A 7,764-nucleotide genomic window follows, 5' to 3' on the forward strand; every position below is an offset into this window, starting at 1 on the left:
AGGATATTTATTAATAAAAAGATATCTATTTATTGTTATTTGTTTATATAATAGAAAAATAAAAAATAGAAAAAAAAACTTGAATATCTTAAAAAATTCTTGGTACAAATATTGACAAGGGCAGAATCATTGTTCATCTTATTCCTCTTGCAGTCTCCACCTCCGTTTTCGACAACGTTGTCGGAAGTGGGCGGAGGCAGAGGCGGCGATGGCAGCACTGGTGCTTATTTCTTTGCCCAATGCCGCCACTTCCGCCCACCAGCGCTGCCGCTGCCTCAGTCTCCACCTACCTCCAGCAACATTGCCAGAGGCAGAGGTAGCGGCGTTGGATAGAAATAACCACTAGTGCCGCTGCCACCACCTTTGACAACGTTGCCGAAAGCGGAGGCGGCACTGGTAAATAGATTGCAAGTGGGAGAAGATGAACAGTGATTCTGCACTTTATTGATATTATTTTTTAAAAATTATCCTATTTTTTAAAATTTTTTAAAAATGTTACTTTTAGTGATATTAAGGCCCAAAAATTGCCCTTTTATGCTATTACGCTAATGATGTTTGGCAAGGCTTCTACTCTGTTTCTGCTCTGAAACTCTCCCTCAAGAATACTACCAGATTTTGCTTCGAGAAACTCTACCTGAAAAACAGATCAAAGATTGATCAGGAAAATCATCAGCAAGAACTGACAGAGAGAGAAAAATAAAAGTTAGCTTATTGAGAAGCTAAAACCGGAAGTTTCGCCTTAATGGCCTCTTCCCTGGTATTCACGATACAAAAAAAGTATTTAGCTCAGCAAACCACAAAAATCTTTGAAGCAGTTTAAAGGACCAGATTAGTTTATCAGATCTGAACGGTTTTCAAATGCTCTCTCCGACTCCTTTTTTCTCATGCTTCAGAAAAGGACGAAACGATGCACAGAAGAACCAGGTAGAACTTGAGCTTTCATCACTGATTCTGCTGAGGTCACCCTGAAAAGATGCTGATCTATCACTTGGTACCGATGTCAGACCAAATATGCAAAAGTTTGATTTCTTCGACAAGTTGAAAATGAAAACGGAAATGGTTGCCTTAAAATTCAAGAATAATAGCAAAATAAAGAAAAAGAGCTTAAAAGCAGAGAGCAAGAGACTCCTCCCCTCAACTGACAACCTGCTCTTCGTCTCCGGCTTCGGCTGTTCCACTGTCCCACTGTCTGTCTTCTTTCCGTCGCTTTTCTCATCATGCTTCTCATCATCACTTTTTCGTGAGGTCCCACACCAACCAGACAGCAGCAGAAGCCGCAGGTGAAGATGGGGAAATGGAAATGGAAATGGGTCTGTCGCCCCCTGTGATAAAAAAAAAATGATGGGAGAGTTTTATACCATTCTCTGGTGAAATGGTTGCCCGGAAAAGATAATGACAGAGCAGAGGCTATTTGACCATTGTAGAGTTTTACACCAAATATGATGGAGATTTTCATTGATTTTATCGTGAGAACTTTCCACCCATTCTGATGTAAAACTCAACCTACGTGGAGTATAAAGTTTAACCCACTTCTCATTTACACGGAAAACAAACGTGGCCTTAATTTTTAGGAGTAATGTTTGTCAATTATCGTATTAAAATATGAAGGTACAGGGGTCACTTCATTTCTCATTATTTTAGTTTTAAATTTTAAGTGGATCCATACATGGGTGCCATTATTTGATCCCTTACTCATTACTAGGTATTGGTGGAAGATCATATTTAAGTCTTTTTTTTTTTTTTGTTTTTTGTTTCAATTCATGAGTATCAAACATGATGTAATCAAGCCTCCATGACACCGTTTAAAGAAGGAATTACCTTGCTGTGAGGACATTGACCCTTTCTTCCTTTTTACTACCTCTTATCAAAATCCCAGTTGTTTGACAATATACATCCTCAGGTCCAATAGTGTTTGTAATTGACTGTTATTATGAATAAAAGTGTAATTATTTCATATGTCATGTGGTATGTTTATGCTACAAACACTCACCCAACATAATAAGTATTAAATTCAAATGATAATTAAATAGTTTTTTTTTTTTTTGTGAACAGTATATCTATACATATTTTAAGATGTATAGCATGTTACTTTACTTACATATAGACCTACCAAAAAGTTAACCCGACCTGCGAACCCGACCCAACCCAACTCGAAAGAATAGGGTTAGGGTCTTATATTTAGCAACCTGAATTTCAGAATGATCCGACTTGACCCGAACAAAACAGGGTTGGGTTCAGTCATGGGTCAACCCGCTGACACAATTGTCAGGTCTAATTGGGACTATTTATGCATTGTTAGAAGTTTCCACTCTTTAATTTTTACTATTTAGTCTTTACTCTTTATTGTTTACTCCTTGAATTGTTAAATGCTCATGTTTTTTTATTGTATTTTAGGAATTTTAAGGTTAATTCCTTTCATTTTGGCATTTTTCATGTATTTTCTCTTTATTTTTTTAAATTTCAGTTATTTTTTGGATGATCGGAATTGGCCCATGCGTCAACTCTAACTTGAACATCTAGGGTTAGGGTTTAGCATTTGACAACCTGACCTGAAATCAACCCGAAGTATCTTGACCCAACCCGAACCCGAACCACCCAACCAATTGCCAAATCTACTTATAATTCAGTAATGAAGTATTTATAGGCTTTGACATCCCTAAATCAATCTCTTCTAGGCCTGATATTTACCTTCTTCTCCATTCTCTTGCTTGCAAAAATGCAAATTTTCTAGATATTGAAATAGATATGCATGTCAACATGGAATCTGAAGTTAACTTATTTAGCCATCATTTTAGAAAGCATATTAGGACTATGGTTTTGTTCACTGTTTTGAGGCAAGGTTCATAATATGAAATGGAGTTGAATATCCATTTTTCTTGTTGAAAGATGTACCTTTTTTGGTTCAACTTGTAATCTAGCATTTTCAAGTATTCATAGGAATAGAAATGGCAACAGGACTGGGCATCCCCTCCTCGTAGTCAAGATATTTTTCCTCGTTCCCACCGTGTCCCCGATGGTGGGGCAAGGCACCCACTCTTCGTCGGGGATGGGGAATCCCCAAATTTCCCCCACCTTAGGTAACCACCTAATAATTACCTAATTTGTGGATAATTTACAAATTGGATCATAGGAATTTGGGAGTATTTTAGGAATTGAATTAAAAACTTTGGGGGTACTATAGAAATGGAATTACGGGATCCTAGGATTTTAAGAATTTAAGGAAAACTTAGAGATATTTTAAAAAATAAATATTAAGTTTTGTGACATTTTAATAATTTGCCATTAGGTTCGGAGAATTATATACAAAAACCATCCCTACCCCCATCCCTGACTCGGGCAAAAATATTTTCCCCGTCCCCGTCTTGTCCTCGTTTAAGATCGGGGAAAACCTGCCCCATTTGGGGTGGGTCAGGGCCCCGATTTTACGGGAAAATTGCCCCTATTTCCATTTCCATAATACCCCTTATTCGATGGCGTTTACATGCTCATTATTCTCTAGATAACCTTCCTCTCTAGTATTAACCTTCTGATCAACATCCAACTAGTTATCTAGAGCTACAAAATCTGATTCAGTCCATCGAATCCACCTAAGTCTCCTCGAGGGTGACCTCTCAATTTGAAGTCGTTGTATTCCATGCTACGGAGCCAGTTCTTGTTTCTTACAATCTGTCATAATATCCATTCCCAATTCAAACTTGATTAGGATGTTTCTTGAGTAAGTCCAACTAACACAAACCCTTGTAGTGTTTGTTCTTAAAAAAGGGATTGTGGTTTGTCGAACTTAATTTAAGATAGGGGCTATAGTTAGTGCAATAGAATGAAGTAACTATAAACATAGAAATTAATAGAAAGGAGCATAAAGTTGATCCATATAGGAACAATTGAAATTTCCTATCTAATTTGAAGAGAAATTTCTTGATCTTAAACACTTCTCACAACCATGCCTTCACACATAGAAAGTTACTAAACTACCTAGTAGTTTTACAAAAAGTGTTCCTCTTAAAATTATTTTGGGTAAAAGACTTAAACACAAGGTTTTAAAAACTGACCCGGAAACGGAACTATTCTAGCTATTGGTTTCTAGGTCAGTGGTTTGACCATTTGGGTCGAACGGTTCTAACAGTTTACATTAGGGCAAGATAGCAAATGCCAAATAGTATATGAGAAACAAAGAAATGACTGTAGGAGTGGAGAAGAGTCCTTTGTTGGCTGAGAAAGAAGAGAAGAAGGAAAGAAAGAAAGGAGAAAGGAAAAAAAAAAGGAAAAGAAGAGAAAGAAAAGGAAAGAAATAGGGAATGAGGGAAGGAGGAGGAGAATGATTCGATGCTCACCAGCGACGGCAATGACGACGACGAGATGGCGACGATGGTAACTGCACAGATGATAGATCTGAGATACGAGTTCTCGGATCTTAGATCTGAGATTGATTTTTCATTTTTTCTCAAATCTAGATCCGAGATCTAAGAAAAAATGAAACTTTTTCTCAGATCTCTGCAACTTTTTCTTCTTCTTCTTTTTCTTCTTATTCTCTCTGGATATCAGATCTGAATTCGTGTCTCAGACTCAAAGTTTCTCCCTCTCTGCAATTTCTCAAACCGTGAACCACTGTCTGGGTCAAACGAATCGACGGTTCGACCACCCGAGTCAGCGGTTTTTTAACGAAAGTCAACGGTTTTGATCCAAGAGCAGGTCAAGGGTGAAACGGAACCGGTTGCTTGGACGATTTTCAGGCCGAACGGCCTGACCGTTCAGGTCAATGGCAGTTCAAAAACATTGCTTAAACATACCCTGAGTTTTCAAAAATTGACTTAAAGATACCTTGAGGTTTTAAAATGGACTTAAACATACATTGTGGCATTTTTACCCTTTATTTTTTCTTTCAAAATTTCAAAAAGAACCAAATAGAAGGCAAACTCATGTCTTTAATATTAAAGGACATTTTCATAAAAAAAAAAAAACTATTTTGTTCTCTTTCTAATATCCTTTTTTTCTTCTTTCTTTCTTCTTTTTATTCTCTGTTTTTACCTTTCCTGTGTATTTCTTTTTCCTTTTGTATCTCCTTCCATGGAACCAATGAGTGTAGGTGAAAATCAGTAGCTACATATCAGTCAGTCTAAATCCATTAGTTCCTCTATTTTCTTTATAATAGTTGGACCATTTTCCACCATTGGACTACCATTTAAAGGTTTAAATAGCATTATAGAAAAAGGAACGTTCTCTCACTCCCCTTTCGGTCTTTGTGACTTTCGTTCAACTATCAATGACATGAATTTAAAAACAAAGGTCTTTCCATTTTTGTTAGTGTTTAAGTTTGCAATGATGAATTTGAACATGGAATAGAGTGAATGTGGGGAATGGAGTACACTCAATGACAAAGATTCAAATTTTCTTTTACCCTTCATTTTTTTTAATTATTAATGTAGGGATATTACTTCTGATACGAGTATTGTTTGCCGCTCAATTAGTAGATGACATGTGGCATACCCCAAGGACATTTTCATCATCTTAACCACATTTTCAACAATTCAATCTATGTCATAACATGCTAAATTAATGCAAGACTCTTCACAACCTGTGAGAATAATAATGGCTTTGTTTCTTGCAATGAAAACATGTGATGTATTTTCTTGACTTGGACTTGCCTCTAGACTTGTTACGACTATGTGGATTTGCTTTGCTTCCACCCTGACTTTCTGTAAGAAGAGCATTTGATTTTGGTCCAATGATTTTTTTCTAATTTCCTCATTGAGCAAACTGTTTCTTATCATGTTTATTGTCACTATTCTATCGAGTGCAAAGTTACTGAGAGATGCCATAAATGTTTCCCAACTTTTTGGCAATGAGCTAAGTAATAATAGAGCTTGAAATTCATCATCCAACATCATCTTCATTGATGCTAATTGATTTACAATATGTTGCATTTGATTCAAGTGTTCAGTGATGGAGGCACCTTCCTTTTATTTCAAATTTACAAGCTTCCTAATCATGAAAGCCTTATTGCCAACAGCTTTCTTCTCATACAATTCTTCCAACTTGTTCCAAAGTGAAATAGCTAAGGTTTCATTTGCCACAAGATGGTAGACACTATCATCCTACCATTGTCTAATAAAAGCAACTGCTTTTAAGTCAAGGAGTTCCCAATCCTCATTGGACATATCTTTTGGTTTGCCATTATCACATTTCATAGGTGCATACAAGTCTCTATAGAGTAATAAGTCATTCATTTTTGGTTTCTAGAGAGATTAATTCTTTCCATCTAATAAAATCACTATAACTGAACCTCCTTCCATGATTCACACAAGAACCAAGTGCTCTAATACCAGTTTGTTGGGAATAAATCGTTATAATTTTTCCTTGTACAAATCAAAGAATTTTTAACAAAAAATAACAAGCATGTAGTAATAAAAGTAAATAATCAAACATAATGCAATCAATAGTAATAGACACCAAGATTTATGTGAAAAACCTCTCATTGTGAGGATAAAAACCACGTGACCAAAGTTCAAATCATCCACTATCAACAATAATAATGGGATACAATGTTTTTTTTATTTAATCACAACTAAATAATGGACATCAAGAAAGATCTTGCATTCCAACAATTAATATCATTAACAAAATGGATTGCAAATAAGAAATCTCTCATCAAGAGTGAAAACACAACAGGTAAGAAGAGATGTTGAAAGATGAATTTGTCTTCTTCGTTTCAGCCCTTATAAATCTTCTTCTTCTTCTTCCCAAACTTTCTTCTCAGAACCTTTTTCTTTCACTAATATTTTCCCTTAGAAAGCTGTTAGAGATGGGAGAGTGTAAAAGAGCTATTCCCAATTCATTGGGTAGCGAATGCAAAAAGTCTTTTCACTTTCCAACTTTTTCTTTTGTCTTTTCCTTCTTCATTTTCTTGTCTTTGTTAGTGGGTCCCACCTCAAAAGAAGGAAACCCTAACAGTAGGGGTGTAAATGATATCCAATTATCTGATTCCGAATTCGATATCTGACGTAACTGAATTGAATTCGAATGGTTGGATAAATTTAACAGTCGAATTCGAATTTATACATTTTACCAATTAGTTTATCGAATTCGAATTCGAATTTGTATTGATCTAATTCGATTAAAATTCGAATTTGATTAATTATAATAAAATATGAGGGTTATATCAATTTAAACTTAAAAGGGTTCATGTCCAGCTGACATCTTAGGCCGCAATGGTGTCATCTACTAACCTACTCGAGTGGTCATTCTTGATAACCCCTCCCCTCCCCTCCTCACTCTCTCTCTCTCTCTCTCTCTCTCTCTCTCTTTATTGTCCTTTCCTCCCCCTCTTTTAATTTCATTTTTCTTCCTCTCTCTCCCTTTGTCTTTTCTATTCGCACTCCTCTTCTCTTCCTCTCTCTCTCCATCCATCTTTTTTATTCGCAATCTATGCAAACTGCAAGCACCGACGGCAGCGTTAGTGATAGTGGTTGAGCACCGGTCACTAGCCACTACCATTTCCTTCGCCGCTGCTCAAGTTCAAGCTCAATGCTCAAGGCCCTTAACCATCCAACATCACCGTCCATTGTGTTGCAATAGTCCAGCATCACCAGCCAACACTGCTCACTAGTCACTACCATTGCATTCGAATCGTTGGGTAGCGAATGCAAAAAGTCTTTTCACTTTCCAATTTTTTCTTTTGTCTTTCCCTTCTTTCATTTTCTTGTCTTTGTTAGTGGGTCCCACCTCAAAAGAAGGAAACCCTAACAGTAGGGGTGTAAATGGTATCCA

The 7,764-nt window shown here is 36.5% G+C and overlaps 1 long non-coding RNA gene across 1 annotated transcript; it reads right to left on the bottom strand.

Annotated features, from left to right (window-relative positions):
- Positions 1-626: 626 nt before the first annotated feature.
- Positions 627-1,435, bottom strand: LOC148871401 (uncharacterized). The gene is made up of 2 exons (XR_016107717.1): positions 1,147-1,435; positions 627-965 (listed from the first exon to the last, which is right to left on the bottom strand). It is a non-coding gene; the product is annotated as an uncharacterized LOC148871401 (long non-coding RNA).
- Positions 1,436-7,764: the final 6,329 nt, after the last annotated feature.

The sequence above is a fragment of the Nelumbo lutea genome, chromosome 2 (assembly GCF_056320005.1).
Source record: "Nelumbo lutea isolate HS-2025 chromosome 2, American lotus-T2T, whole genome shotgun sequence".
Classification (NCBI taxonomy): Eukaryota; Viridiplantae; Streptophyta; class Magnoliopsida; order Proteales; family Nelumbonaceae; genus Nelumbo; species Nelumbo lutea.